Here is a 16,876-nt window from a genome sequence, read left to right as displayed (position 1 = left end):
TTAGTGATTGGCATTTTCTTGATTCTATTTATGTCACTTTGCATCAGTTCATGCAAGTCTTTCCATGTTTCTCTATATTCATCATTTTTATTGTTTTGAAAAGTAAAATAATATTCCATTAAATTTTTTGTTTGTTAAAGCAAAATACCATTCCATAAAATTCCATTAAATCCATTAAAATTCCACTAAATAATGTTTCGTTAAATTAAAATTTTTTGGCTATTCCCTATTCAGTGGAAATCCACTTTGTTTCTAGTTTTTTGTTTTTTGGTTTTTTTGCTACCACAAAAAAAGCATTGCTATAAATAAATCTTAATCTCTTGATTGGTAACTTATTCTCCTAATCACTACTTAGGAAAGGATTGACCTTATTTTTCTTCTTTTAATTTTGTTATCTCTACCATTTCTAGCACTATATCAAATAACAGTGTTAATAATGGACATCCTTGCTTTACTCCTGATTTTATTGGAAAGGTCAGTTGTTTATTTGTATTAGCTGTAGTGCTAGCTCTTGATTTTAAATAGAAATACTTACCATATTAAGGAAAGGTTAATTTTTTTCTTGTGTCTGTGCATGTGTGTGTGTGTATGTATATGTATCTTTTCAAAATAATTTTTGAATTATGTATAATCATATGATATTTATTGTTTTTGTTATTAATATGGCTCTTTGCTGGTAGTTTTCCTAATCGTAAATCAGCCTTGCATTTCTGTTATGAATCCAGTTTGATTATAGTAAATAATCTTCATGATATATTAGTTTAACATCTTTACTAATATTTTATTTAAAATGTTTGCATCAACATTGACTAAAGGTAATAGTTAATAGTTTTCTATTCTCTGTTTTTATTTTTTTCTTGTTTAGGTATCAAGACATTTGCATGAGAGAAGGAATTTGGTATGACTCATTTTCCTTTTAAAAAGTTTATATAATATCCAAATTAATTTTTTAAAATTATTTTATAGAATTCATTTATAAATCTGTCAGGTCTCAGGATTATTTTTTCTTTGGACACTAATTTATTGCTTGTTCAATTTCTTTCTCTCAGATTGGATTATATAAATTCTATGCTTTAGTTCTGACAAGTCAGAGTAATATTTGAATATTTTATATTTTTATAAATATCTATTGCATTTATATCATCAGCTTTATTTGCATTTGATTGGGCAAAATAATTTCTAGATATATCTTTTATTTTATTTTCATTTGTTTTGTGTCTTGCCCAGAGCCACTTAGTTAATAACTGTCTGAGGCCAGATTTAAACCCAGAAAGATGAATTTTCTTGACTTTAGGCCTGATACTTTAGCTGCCCATATATTCTTTCATAAAAGATATTTGATACAAAGATTTTTACCCAATTAACTACTTTCCTTTTTATCATAGTTGCATTAATTTCATGTGAGCAAAATTGTCTCCTTTATATAATTGCTTATAATGTTTGGTTAAGAATTCATTCTCTACCTACATCTATGAAAAATATTGATCTGCTTCTCTTCTGGTTGTTTTATGATATGATTTTTGATATTCAGATCATATATCTATTTTGTATTGATTATGGAATAGAGTATAAGATTTTTGTCTAAGCCTAATTTCTGTCAAATTTCTAGTTTTCCCATAAGTTCTTATCAAATAGGAAATTCCTTCTTCATATCTTGGGATCAATTAAACACTAGGTTACTGAATTCTGTTATTTGATTCTTCCTTATCTAATCTGTTCCACTCATCTTCTTTTCTATTTTTAGATCAAATACATTAAACAAGTTACTTAATCTTTTGTTGTGCCACAATTCTCTTTTATTATCCTGACTCATTTTCCCTAAATTGCTCTGCCTTGGTTTTCCCTAATTGTTCTTCCTCAGTTTATAAATGTTCTGCTCAATCCTGCAAAACTACCCCTCCCTCTTAATCAGAATATTTGATAAGGATAAAAGATGTTATATTTTAGAATATAAGAATGCCTCTCCCCATTCCAAGCTATCAGAATGTCAGATACCATCTTATCAAGATGCCCCTCTGGGGTGCCTCCCCCATTATGTCATCCCCATGTCTGGTGGCTCATCCCACCCTGTCAGAGTCCCATTTCCACTCTCAGCACCCTGACCCCGCCCCTGCCTCAGTCTACCCCCTGTGTCTGAGCCACAGGTATATATGTCATTGAGAATTCACATTGTTTGCTGGATTTTTGGAGATGATAGTCTCATTCAACTATAGGATCAAACCATGGATCCATTTGGTCCTAGTAAATCTCTCCCTTTCAAATAAATTATTAAATACTCTCTAATCTCTATCTTGCCTCAGTTTCTCCAGCATTACACTTTCAATGCTTCAGTTTCTAAGACTATACATTACCTCCTTTATATTTTTTTCCTTGTTATTCTTTATGTGCTGTTTAAAAGAGTTTGTTGCTGTTGTTGTTGTTGTTGTTGTTTTGTTTTGTTTTGTTTTTTTGCTGAGGCAAGCAGGGTTAAGTGACTTGCCCAGGGTCACACAGGTGTTTTATTTTAATGATTTTCCCATTTAGAATTGAAGCAAAGAAGACCTAGATTCTAATACCATCTCTGACACTTTTGATGTGAACATGGAAAAGTCACTTAATCTTTCTAAACCTCAGTTTCTTCATTTGCAGATTGTGGGTAATAGGCCTACCCTCACATGATTTTTATGAAGTTCAAATTAGATAATGAATAAAAAGCACTTTGCAAACTTTGAAGGGCCATATAAATGTCTATAATGATTATGATTATGATTATCACAAAGAATTAGAGTTGTCTGTAAAATCCTCCTTAACAATAGATTTATTTTCTAGTGTGTAATGTTCTGGCTAGCTTTCTGGAGGTCTTGTGGAAAGGCCTTGGTCTCAGCAGGATAGTCACCACGAGGATTGACAAGAATAGAGTCTAAAAGTATTGTCTCCTTCATAGTCTGTCATAGTCTGACCCAGACTCTTCCAGCAGTCTGGCAGCCTGGCAGCCTGGCAGTCTCAAACAGTCTCCCTCTGAGTCTGACTTTGCTCCCAGTTCTCTAAGCCTATATATATAATACTCTATTACAATTACATCATTACAGTATACTGAGTAAAAGCCAATCTAGAGTGATTATATCATTATATCAAACTAGAGTGATTATATCATTATATCAAACTAGAGTGATTATATCATTATATCATACTAGATATATGTGAACTAGAGAACCATTATCTCATCAATTCCACTGAGTTAACACCTTGTTTTAAGTATACTTCTCCAGAGTTCTGGCCCTCTACACCAGTATATTAAGCAATAGTTGGTAAAATATTGTTGGAAAGGTAAATCATTGTTAGAAAAGTTAATGGGAGGGCAAAATGACAGAACTATAGAAGTGCTTCATCAATAAAATAATTAAAATAAGGAAATGTTAATTATTATATCATTCACTTGTTCTAGACTTCATAATGATTCTTCATTGCCTGCTGAATCATGTTTAAACTCTTCAATCTACCATGCAAAATCCTTCATAATTTGTCTCAACATAAATCTACAAGTTTGTTTTATTATTCTCTGTTCCTAATTTGAATTCTCTCAACACTCTCTCCAGCTCTGTCTCTCTCTCTCTGCAGTTTCTCTCTGTCTCTCTTTCTCCCTCTGCCTACCTCTCCAAGTGTCTCTGTCTCTTTCCTCTCTTCCTTTTTCCCCTTTCCATTAGGTTCAAATCAAATGCTTCCTTATAAGCTCAATTTTAAAAATATGTTCTACTGAAATCCTACTTCCTACATAAACTCATCTTACCAACAATAAAAACAGTAATGATAACAATAGTTCAATCAGTCAGCCACCATTTATTAAGTGCTTACTATCTACTAAGTACTATAACTGATGAGTTATTCTGGATCAGTGAACCAAATGATGCAGTTAGTGGCAGTGCAGAGAGTTGTGGGAACCCCTTTTTGGTCAGTGCAGATCCAACATGAAGAATTCATAAACCTGAAATATTAGACTGGCAAAAGGAAGTTTATTGGCACTGAAAAGTTAGCTTTTGCTGACTTCTTCAGTGGCAAGGTCCTGACAGGGAGATCAAGGTCCTAGGCAGAGAGATAAACAGATGTCTGTTAACACTGAGAAGAGGGTATCTCTTCACAGGGAATAGGGGCCCTCTAAGGCAGCGAGGAGAAAGAGATTCCTTGGCATGGCATGATCCTGCTTTTGAGCTTCTGCAAAGAAATGAGCCCAAAATTGTCCTTTAAATAGGAAATCTGAGATTGGAGTTTCAATTGAAAGAAATTATTTCCAATGTTATCACTGCCTCCAGGCCTAGATTTCTGATTGAATGAAACCACTTATTGAGAGTGATCTCGAGCCAATTTTCAGCTGGTTCAGATCTCCAGCTAAATGAGACCACTTAAGTTTGAGCTAAGTAGGAAGTGGTCCAGGGCTAATCTTAATGAAGCCATTTAACTGCCCTCACGGGTGGATCTCTGTCAGAGGAGAGCTTCTCAAGAGTTCTAAGAGAATTTCCCTCTGCCCCAAAAAGTTCAAGGGGAACATTATTTGCATCATAACTGTGTGCTGGGATACAAAAAAGGTGAAAATAAGGCCCTTGGCTACCTCAAGAAGTCCACATTCTAATGAAGGAGAGAATTCACAAATGATGTGTACATGCAAGATCTATTCCTGTCTAAAAGGAAGGCAATCTGCAGAAGAAGGCAAAATCCCCATGGGATTGGGGAAGGAGGAAAATGAGAAAAGCTTATAGAAAAGGTAGAATTTGAGCTGAGTTTTGAAAGAGGTCTGGTAAGGAGAAAATGCATTGGAGTTTGGGTGATAATCAGTGAAGAGGCAAACAGAAGATAGACTGAGGGCCATATATAACAAAAACAAACAAACAAACAAAAACCAGACAGAAAAGTTGGAAAGGGAGAGCTTGTAAAGGATTTTAAGTAACAAATAGAACATTGTACATTTTATTCTGGAGGAAGTAGTGAGTAACTGGAGTAAGGAAGTAACATGGTTAGATTTTGGCTTTAGGAAAATGGAATGGAGTAGGGAAGAGACATAAATTGGGGAGAAATAGAAGGTTATTGCAGTAGTCCAGGTGGGAGATGATGAGGTCTTCTATAGGGTGATGACTGTGAATGGAGAGAAGGGATTTTGTGAGAGATAATTGTGAAGGAAAAAACTACATTTGACAATAGGTTGGATCTGTGGGATAAATTTAAGTGAGGAGCCAAGGATGATTCAGAAGTTTTGAGACTGGGTGATTGGAAGGATATTGGTGCCCTTGATCATGGGAAGGAAGTTGAAGAGAGGGAAGGGTTATGAGGAAAAGGTAATGAGTTTTATTTTGCACTTGTTAAGTTTGAGATGGTCTATGGGAGATCCAATTTGAAGTGCCCAAAAGGCAGTTGTGTGAGACTAGCACTTAGAAAAGAGATTAGAGCTGAATATTATAGATCTGGGAGTCATCTGCATAAAAATAATTGAATCCATTGGAGCTGATGAGATCACTAAGCACAACTCATCACATTAAAGTGAATAGTGCTTCACAATTTACAAAGCACTGCATATACATTATTTCTGTGGATTGAGCAACTACAGTATATAATCAGTTTGCTGATTAGCTGCCACCTATGGACAAGCAAGTCAGTCTTTCTCTCTTTACAAGGCATTCTGAGAGATAGAAAGTAATATGTGCTATGGTAGTGAAACTACTACTACCACCTCAACCATAATCTCCCTTAGACTTTGGTGGTGGAGACAGCCTAAGACCTTGTACCAAGAGCTGCCCCCCAGGAACAGCATTAATCCTTCCTCCAAAAAACCAGCCCTGCCTAAAGCCTATATACCTTCCACTACAATCCACTATAGAGAAGTATTATTCTCTGATGGTCCAACTATTGTACAAATACCAGCACCAGCACCAACTTACATCAAAAGGAAAAGAAAGCCAAATGTCCCAGATATCCAGAACACTGACCCTCCTTGCAGCCAGGCCCCCTACAAGCATAGTTCAGGGAAGTAACCCATGTGGAGAGATGACCTGATAATTGACTCTGGCTTTTGCCTCCTCATTGCTATGTGCTAAATATATGCTAAAAATACCATATTTATTTCCTTGTATTAGAATTCAAGAAAGAAAAAGGCACAAGGGAAAAGAGGGGGAAGCAGAAACTGAATTTAAAAATTAGTAACATATATATATATATATATATATATATATATATATATATATATATATATATATATATATATATGTATATATATATATATATATACACACATATATGTAAGTGTGTGTAAGTGTATATATATATATATATATATATATATATACATATATATAGATATTTTTATAGTATCTATGTATTATTAGTAAAGAGAATATCATTATTTCTTGGCTAATCATCACTAGGAAAAACTTATATGTTTTTAGCTCGAAACCATAATCAAGGTACCCTCTGGTGGAAGCTTACTTTAATTAAAGGCAAAATACTTAGATGGAAATAAACAACCTATTAAGTACTGAGCTTATAAACCTCTCCTTATAAAGTGATAATAATATCCTAGGCTCTCTAACAGGGATATGAGAAGTAGCTATAATCTCTAATTTTGAGTGTTATCTTGTGCCGCAAGGATCTAAGTGAGACATGGGTGTGGTGGAACTTTGGGTGTGGTCAACCATGATTTTGGCAAAGACAATAAAGACAACAGCCAGATCGGTTATGTGAGGAAGAAAAAGGCACTCTGATAGCATAATGGAATTTTGACAGGAAATTGAGCCAGAGGAGGAGAAAGGAAAGTGAGAAACCAAAAATTATTCTAGTGTTTCAAGATGGAGTCTTAGGGGAAAAAATTTTTGCTGCCCAGGGTTAGAAAAAGAGACTTTTAGGTCCATCTATTGAATATCCTGGGAAAGTATGAATTCTTTGTAGGGGACTAACTAGGGGAGAGAATTATAAATGGATGGCAGGTGATCCTAACCATGAGGAATGGTTTCTAGATCACAACAGGGACTGGAGGTACTGTGCTCACTCCCTGTTCTGTATCCAAATATACAGTTTGGATTGGGTTCAGTCCTGGGAGTACTTGCCTTTCATGTAAAAGCTTAGGCTCTTTTTCCTCATATTCATTGGCTTATTTTGTCCTCTACCCAAGCACTCTAGGGATGATATTATTTGTAGTTCATATCTAAAGAACCCCTCAAAAAGCAGAGAATAAAGAGGCATTCAGTGAATAAAATGAATCTTCTAAATATTAGAAACATAAAAGACATACATACATGTTAACTTAATAGTATTTAGTTGTAACTACTGCTGTTGGGAGGATGATAGTTAAACTTCAGCAGGATGTAAAGGCAGTTTTTGTTACTTATTTCTTTTTTCTTCTTCTTTCTTTCTTTCTTTTTTTTTAAAAATAGCTTCTTATTTACAAGTTATATGCATGGGTAATTTTACAGCACTGACAATTGCCAAACCTTTTGTTCCAATTTTTCTCCTCCTTCCCCCATCTTCTCCCCTAGATGGCAGGTTGACCAACACATGTTCAATATGTTAAAATAAAGTATAAATTAAATACAATATATGTATGCATGTCCAAATAGTTATTTTGCTGTACAAAAAGAATCGAACTTTGAAATAGTGTACAATTAGCCTGTGAAGGAAATCCAAAATGCAGGCGGACAAAGGTAGAGAGATTGGGAATTCTATGTTGTGGTTCATAATCATCTCCCAGAGGTCTTTCGCTGGGTGTAGCTGGTTCAGTTCATTACTGCTCTATTGGAACTGATTTGGTTCATCTCATTGTTGAAGAGGGCCACGTCCACCAGAATTAATCATCATATAGTATTGTTGTTGAAGTGTATAATGATCTTCTGGTCCTGCTCATTTCACTCAGCATCAGTTCATGTAAGTCTCTCTAGGCCTCTCTGAAATCATCCTGCTAGTCATTTCTTACAGAACAATAATATTTCATAAGATTCATATACCACAATTTATTCAGCCATTCTCCAATTGATGGGCATCTACTCAGTTTCCAGTTTCTAGCCACTACAAAGAGGGCTGCCACACTGTTACTTATTTCTAATGCTGGGTGAGCACATAGCTTATTTCAATGTAGCAGGCTTGCAAAATTCTCCCATATTGGTCAATGATCATGTAAAAGGAAGAAGATTAATTTATATATCAGACTATGTAACATTCTGTACCAATAATTCACCACAAGAAAGGAAATGTGTTCAATATCAGTTATCTGGAGTCAATATCAATCATTATATTTTATATGAGTTCTGTCTTCTTTTTTGTTGTCTTCATTTAAATTATTGTGTTCATCATACATGTTTCTCTTCTGGTCCTCTTTCCTTGCTCTAATCATACAAATCTTCTTTCTATGTTTCTCTGAATTACTTATGTTAACAATTTCAAATGGTGAAATAACACTCTATCACATCCATACCATTATTTGTTTTGCCATACACCATCTACTTTGTTTCAAGATTTTTGTTACTACAAAAAGTGATACTTTGGATATTTTGAGACATAAGATCCTTTTTCTATCATTACTCAATAAGTGGGATCAATAGGTTCAAAGGCATTTTATTTAATATTTAGTAACTTTTGGTTAGTAATATTTGGTTGGGGGGTGCAGTCCAAAATTGATTTCCAGAATGAATGGAGCTATTCATAATAACTCCCCAAAGTTTATCTGTGTGCCTATCTTTCTATAGCCCCTCCAACATTTATTGTTTGTTTTTTCTCATCTTTATTTTTTTGGATGTGAAGTGATACTTGAGAATGCTTTAATTGATGATGATAATAAATTAATAACTATAGTTATGCTCTAATATAATATAGATTTGCAAAAAACTATATGTATACCATTTTATTTTATCTTCACAACAACCTTGTAGGGTATCTTGGTACTATCATTAATCCCATTTTACAAATGCAGAAACTGAGGTGGGTGACTTGCTCAAGGTCTAATTTATCGTAAACTTCTATTATTTATAATTTGTTTACCTTCCCATAACAAAATTAATGTATTCCCTTGAACTTTATGATTTCATTCAATATTATTTATATATTTGCATATTGTATAATTGTTCTTTTGTTTCTCCTTTTATTCCACATCACTTCCTAAACATTTTTCTCTATTTTGTATTTTTCAAATAAGTGGCACAGTGAATTTAATGCTGGATCTGGAGTCAGGATAGTTCTGAGTTCAAACTCAGCCTTAGAAACTTACTAGCTCTCTGATCCTGGATAAGTCACTTAACCTATTTCTGCTTCAGTTTCTTCATTTGTAAAATGAGGATAACAATTGTACCTATTTCCCAACTTTGTTTCAAGATTCGAGTGCAATATTTGCAACGTGCTTTAGCATATTGTCTGGCACACAGTAATTATTTAGTAAATGCTTTTTCCTTTCTTTCTTTCTTCATATATGTCTCTTTTTATCAGTTAATCATACTCCATTATATTCACACACCACAATTTATTCATTTCATCTCAATCAATGCACTTATGACTTATTTCCATCTTTTGTCATTGCAAAGAGTGTTGCCGGGAACATTTTTTGTATGTTTCTATCATTCCTTCTACCCTTCACTGTCAGTAACTTCCTCAGAGTATAGTCTTAGGATAATCAAAGGCAAAAGGGTACAAAAGGATTAACATTTCTCTAAATCTTTCTCTATGTTCTGTATTGTTTAAAAAAACCCAAAAATCTCAAGCCATCCTAGCAGTATAATAAAAAGCATATCTGTGTCCACCCCATCTCCCCCACTACACCAGCAAGACTGGTGCTGTGGAGATCCAGTCACTTTGTGCTAATACAGGGATTTATAGGCACATCTCTTCTCACATCAAGATACAACTTTCCCCTGAGGTAAAATCTATGAGTCAACTTATATAATTCACCATAACGCCTGTAACATGTATAACATGTATTTAAGTGTGTACTGCAATTGATTTGGACAGCTGCCGCTTCTCCCCCAACTCCCATCAATCATTCCTTGGGACTTTAAGAGAACAATAGTGCAGCCTATTGGGCCAAGTGGAGACCCAGGAGACAAAGACTTGGTATTCTTGTTCAGACTTAGCTACTGACTTGTTTCAGGCCCTGGGCAAGTTACTTAACTTCTCAATGTCTCAGTTTCCTTATCTGTAAAATGGGGATAATAATACTTACCTACCTCACAGGACTTGTTGCAAGAATTAATTAAAGTTTATAAAGTGCTTTGAGATTCATGGATAAAAGGCACTGGAGAAGTACAAAGTATTATTATCATAAGCCAGCAGACTATAAAAGATAATTTTGCAGGAAAAGGCAAAATTTAATTTCTATACAAGCAGAAACAAAGGCAGATATAGTCATGCAAAGTTTAAAAAATTAGATGGTAGTTTTATAATTTAAAAAAAAATTTAACATCTGTGTAACCCCTACCAACAATCAATATGGGTAGCTAATTAAAGTGCTGGCACTTCTTCCAGATCCAAGTTATTGATATATAGGGCTATATCCTCATGAATGGTCAATTATTTTAAACACAACTATTAATTTGTAACTCCTATGGGATCTGTTGTGAGAAGAGATTGGAGAAACTCAATTCTCCCTTTTACTTCAAGTTCTAGCATTTGTTCTTTTTAAAGCCCTAGAAAAGCCATTGCTTTAAGTCTTTTGACCTATAAAATAAACATTCAAACTCCACTTACCTTTAAGATATGTTAAGAGAAATAAAATACTCTTAAAATGAGTATTATATTACTAGAATCTTTCATCTATAGATCTTGCAGAACTTTTAGTGCATTTAATTAGATCATCAAAGGCCCCTCTGAGGCAGGTAAAAATATGGGAGCAGATCAATAATCCTGGTCATTGAAATTGGAACAATATATAATCTAATATATATGTAAAATATACACAAAATAGCATAATTTTTTTCATCCACCATATTTAAATATTTTTCATTTGTGGGATAAGACAAATATTTTTATAATATAGTACAATAAAAAGGTGCTTGAACATGAAATTACAAATCTGCTATACAATTTGCTATTCCTTTCAAACATATAATAAAATTAATCGCTTATTTTATAGAATGAATAGAGGACTTGGAATCAGAAGACCTGGGTTTGAACTTTGATTCTTGCTAATTTGTTGAATAAATGTAGGCAAATGATTTTTTTTTTTCACTTTCTGGGTTTCACTTTCTCTATATGCAAAATGGAGGTAGACTAGAATGAAAGCACAAACTCCTTCCAGCTTCAATGTGCTATATTCTGTTTTCTTCTAAGTCTGATAATCTCTGTAAGTTCTTTGGTTCCTTCTAACTCTGGCATGTCATGAGAAAATCTATAAACCCAAGTATAAAGGATTAATATGATTATCATTTAGAATAAAGATAGTGTCTTTATATATATATATATATATATAGGATATATATAAGGATATAAAGATATAAGGAAACCTCAGGAGAGGAAATTTCCTTTACCACTGCAGGTCAGCACCTTTTCTACTATTTATAGACTTGGAGAATTGCCTAGAATTTAAAGCACTATAGATTAAATGACTTGCTAGGGTCACATGCCAAGTATGGGTTAGAGGCAATATTTAAATGACTTTGAGACTGGTTTCATATCACCATGTCATCACAAAATCATGAATTGAAGCATAACAAAAAGAAAACAACAAACCAATTCAACTAATATTTATTAATATTCTATTGTGTACAAGGTACACATTGGGGCTATTAAGATATTTAAGATATAGTGCTTGCCCTCAAGTTGCTTACAATCTACTAGAGTAAATGGACAATTAAGTATGACACAGGGCAGAGCATAATAGGGGAAAAGGTAAACCCTAGATACAGTGGTCTAGGAAAATTTGAAGAACCCACTTTTTACCTGAGGGTTGGGTGGAGATCAGAAAAGGCTTTATGAAGAAGGTGGCAGCTATTTTGAGCCTTGCAGGAAAAGCAGAACTTGAATAGGCAGAAATATGGAGGGACCAGTTCTGACAATGTCTTCACTGACTAAGGGATCTTGTGCAAATTTTGCAATGCAACTTTGAATTGGATACTATTCTTTTCTGAGTCATGTTGAAAACCATCCTAAACTTAATTGGTAATGGTTCAAGGTAAATGATTTAAGCTAAATAGATGTAAATTAACATGATGGAGCAAGCAGTGATATCAGTTTCTTAACATCATAGATTTTGAGCTGGAAAGGAACCTTAGAGCCCATCTAATCCAAGGCCTTCTTTTTACAAACAACATAGAAATTACAAGCATTTTATGTATCTCTTTTTTAAGGATTGAAAATCACTATCTATGTAAAGGCATATTTGCTAATGCATATATATATATATATATATATATATATATATATATATATATATATATATATATATATATATATATATATAATATATATATATATTTATATGCAAATTTGTTTAAAATCTCATTTCTCACAACCACCTTGCTTTTATTATGTCCATTTTACAGATGAGGAACTAAGACTGAGAGATAAATTGATTTGTCTAATTTGTGAAAAAATCAGTGAAAAAGCCAGACCTTGAACCTAGAGCATTTGACTCCAAATCTAGTATTCTTTCCATTTCACCATTCAACCTCCTTCTGAAACAATTTGACCTGTGTTTTCAATTCACAATAGAGAATACATTCCCTTAGTATCATCAAATCACAGACTTGGAAGGGTCCTTAGAGCAAAGTGCATAGAATGTCAGCAGACTGTATAGATCATAGGATATGAGAGTGGGAAGAATCCTCAGATATCTTCCAGTTCAGTCCCATTATCTTTTTTTTTTTTTTGGTAGGCAATTGGGGTTATGTGACTTGCCCAGAGTCACGTGGCTAAGTGTTAAGTATCTGAGGCTTGATTTGAACTCAAATCCTCCTGACTTCAGGACTGGTACTCTATCCCTGTACCATCTGGGTACCCCACGATCCTATTATCTTAAAGGGAGGAAGTAGATCCTATAAAGTATCACAGTGAATAAGTGGGAAAGTTAAAGCTTCTGCTTTTACTCTAGGGGCCTTTTCTTTTCATCATGATGATTCTCAAATACTCTCACAACTGCATTTTACTCCTTATCACTTTTCTGCATCTAAGTAATTTCTCTTATAGACTTCTTCACTGCCTCTTTCACATTAATAGTAAGCAGTATGGTATAGTGGTAAAAGTACTTGATTTGAGGTCAGAAGATTTGCTTTAAAACCTAAGTTCTACCGACTGCTTCTTTGTGACCTTGGACAAGTCAATTGACACCTCTTCAGTTTCCTCACTTATATACAAGGAGTCAGATTTCTGGGTCAAATGATAAAAAAGACAGAGGATGGATATTTTCCCCAATCTTCACTAAACCTCATGAACTCCCTTAAAGAGAGAGAGAGAGAGAGAGAGAGAGAGAGAGAGAGAGAGAGAGAGAGAGAGAGAGAGAGAGAGAGAGAGAGAGAGGAATTATTCAGCAAAGAAAAAGCAAATATGCTATATTCTCAGGTCAAGACTCCAAGAAACCTAAGGAGGCAACAACATCCTGAAATAATAATAATTCCTAACTCACTCACTCAGCCCCTCTGGTCCAGCAGCCATACAACCTAACCCACCAACTTGTGCTTTGAGATTTACTAAGCATTTTCCTTTTCTGTCTCTCTCCCTCTGCCTGCACACACTGCCCCTGCCCTCACCCCACCACTTTGGCAACAAGCAGCCAATATCAACTCTGCCCACCTACTTTAAGGAGAGTAATATATAGGAAAGTGAGAACGATCTCTCCCTGTACTCAGTCACAGAGTAAAGGACAGAGGGTACTTGGGCAAGGCATCAATATGCATGCATGGTAGACTGCACCAAGTTTGAAGGTAAAAGGGCTGGCATCCAGTTGAATAGGATTTCCCTCCAAGAATCTTTTTGGTACAAGGAAAAGTCAATGTTCCAACAGAGAAGAGGGCTAATAAGCTTTGAAATCCAGTCCCCTAAGAACCATATCAAAGGAGAAGGAATCAGAAAGTGAATGAAGTGATAATATAATGAGGGGAGGATGCATTCATCATAGACTTCAGTAGGAAGAAAATTCAATTAAAATCCTAGGACATAAGCAGATAATTGAGAGGGAAGTTATTCAAACATGAGGGAAGGGGCAGATAATTGGTGCAGTGGATAAAGCAGCAGCCCTGAAGTAGATAGAGCACCAAGATCTGAATTCAAATATGGCCTCAGACACTTAACACTTCCTAGCTGTGTGATCCTGGGCAGATCACTTTACCCCAATTGCCTCAAAAATAGACAAACAAATAAATAAATCAATAAATAAATAAGGGATGGTGACTATTAATACATTTATATAATTGCAAACATCTCTTAATAAATGTAGCATGTTAAAGGAAATTGAGTCAATACTCAGTGACACAGAGCACACAAAGCAAGATGATCTTGAATGGTTAGAGATATCAGAATCTTAAAAGAAATACCTAAAAAGGAACAAATGGCAAAATGTATGACTTATACAGCAGATATAATTAGCAGAATAGAAAAACTTAAATATCTGATGGAAATTTTCTCCAAAGATGCAAAGAGAGAGAGAGAACTGTTTGTGAATACAAATATACATTTTAGTATGATCTACTAGATAATGATTTACAAGAAGAGAAGAAAAAAGTAATAATATTTAAAAATTACATAATCTCTAGATAGATGATATCATTGACAGAAGACGACAGGGCAAACTTAAGTATCATAGACTTTTCCTTCCTTTAAGATCTCTTTGGAATATAAACTCAATAGAAATACTGCTGGATCAAAGGGTGTACACAGTTTGATAATTTTTTGAGCATAATAGTTTCCACCAACAATTCACTAATGTCCCAGTTTTCCCACATTCCCTCCAAGATTCATCATTATCTTTTCCTCTCATCTTAGCCAATCTGAGAGGTGTGTAGTGGTATCTCAGAATTGTCTTAATTTGCATTTCTTTAATCAATAATGATTTAGAGCACCTTTTTATATGATTAGAAGTGGTCTTAATTTCTTCATCTGAAAATTGTGTGTTCAAAGTATCATAGACCTTATAGGACATGGCAAGCCAAAAAAATCTGAATGCTATAATATAAAAAATAAGTAAGAAAAATATTTTTAACTTCTGAATTCAAAGAATCCAAAGATTGTCTCTAAAAAACAAAACAAAATAAAACTCTATGCTTTATATAAAGAATGCAAAAGAATCAAGTAGGGATTTGAATGATATAATTAATGAGGTTTTCTCCAACTCTAATTTGATACATGTATATATATATATAATTTGATATAATATGATATAATGTTCTTCTCTACCTATTATGAATCTTTTATGAAACTATTTTAACTAAAATATTTTAATTTTAAAAATGTCAAAAATGAGCAAACTGTTGAAGCCATTTACTTACCCTATGGGGGTAAAAGGAACAACTTATCATAATTTCTGGTTGCTTTTATTTGTATCTCCAATATATGGGGCCTACCATATAGGTGCTTAGTAGGTATATAATGGGCACATAATAGATAAATTGGAAGTAATCTAATAAGTAAAGGCACTAGCAAAAGGGGGTGACAACAAGAAAAAAACCCTGTCATTTAGGTAGCTTGGTGGCATAGTGGATAAAACACTGGACCTGTAGTTATGAAGACCTGAGTTCAAATCCATATTCAGACACTTATTAGTGATACAATCATGGACAAGTCTCTTAATCTCTATCTACTTCAAATTCCTCTTCTGTAAAATGGGCACCATTATAGCATCTACCTCCTAGGGTTGTTGTAAGGGTCAAATGAGATAATATTTGTAAAGCACCTATCAGAATGCTTGGCTCAAGGATGATACTACATAAAAATGCTATTTTTAAACCAGGAGGCAGAAGAAGTGAAGGAGAACATTCAGTTCAGTCCATACAAAAATAGGTTTATACATCAATTTTTTTGTGTCATTTAGTAATATTGGTCCCTTGCAAAGTGCACAGAATCCCAAGATCTACAGGTTGAGTTAGGGAAACAAATTGTTGCATCTAGGGAGATAGAGTTGATAAAGGGAAGGAATGATAAACTAAATTCAAGTATATGAAAGGCAGAACCAGGAGCAATGAGAGGAAGAGGCAAATTTAAGTTAGATATCTAGAGAAAGTTCCTTAAACTTAGGATTGCATGAAAATGGAATGGGCTGCCTCAAAAGATAGTGAATTCTCATTAGAGGTCTTCACTCAGAGGCTGGAAGATCACTTTGGGGCATGTTATATTGCGAGTTCTTATGAATGGATTAGAACTGATGGATATTGAGGTCCTATCCAATGCTAAACTTGTGATGGCATCAGAGAGGAGCTGAAGGGAAGAAGAGAATGTGAAACTCAAAATAAAGCAAGAATACAGAAGTAAAAAAAAAATTAAAAATTAAAAAATAATATTACTTAAAGTCTTCTTCATTTACCAGCTTGGCTGATGAATGAACTGTTATGGAATTAAATTAAAATGCATTTTGTTTTCCAAAAATAAATAAGGTTATGTCATAAGATTCTTTGAGGGTAGAGATTGCATGATCCAAAAAGTGTGTAGGGGACTGAAGTCAGAGGTAGACTTTGGAATCAGAGGACCTGGGTTTAATTCCTAGATCTGCTATTATATTATTTGTGAGTGTTTTCCTTCTCTTTGCCCTAATTTCCTCCTCAGTAAAAGGATATTAGTCTAGGGTCAGGCCCTTTCCAAGTTTAAATCCCATGCCTATTAGAACTTTTCTATAGCCGATGGCCAAAAAAAAAAAAAAAAAGAAAAAAAAAAAAAAGAAAAAAGTGGTGCTTTAAGGATTTAAGGTTCCTAACTTTTTCTATCTTTGAAGTTATAGCAAGAATGTTCGGTAAATATT

General features: G+C 34.1%; 1 long non-coding RNA gene across 1 annotated transcript in view; it reads left to right on the top strand.

Annotated features, from left to right (window-relative positions):
• Window positions 1–347: 347 nt before the first annotated feature.
• Window positions 348–16,876, top strand: part of LOC141553363 (uncharacterized) — a 136,883-nt gene continuing 120,354 nt past the window's right edge. Inside the window, exons 1-2 of the long non-coding RNA XR_012485424.1 lie at window positions 348–474; window positions 866–898. This is a non-coding gene — a long non-coding RNA (uncharacterized LOC141553363). The remainder of the gene's footprint in view (window positions 475–865; window positions 899–16,876) is intronic.

This window comes from Sminthopsis crassicaudata, chromosome 2, assembly GCF_048593235.1.
Source record: "Sminthopsis crassicaudata isolate SCR6 chromosome 2, ASM4859323v1, whole genome shotgun sequence".
In the NCBI taxonomy this organism is placed as follows: Eukaryota; Metazoa; Chordata; class Mammalia; order Dasyuromorphia; family Dasyuridae; genus Sminthopsis; species Sminthopsis crassicaudata.
This window is presented reverse-complemented; position numbering and strand designations above follow the sequence as displayed.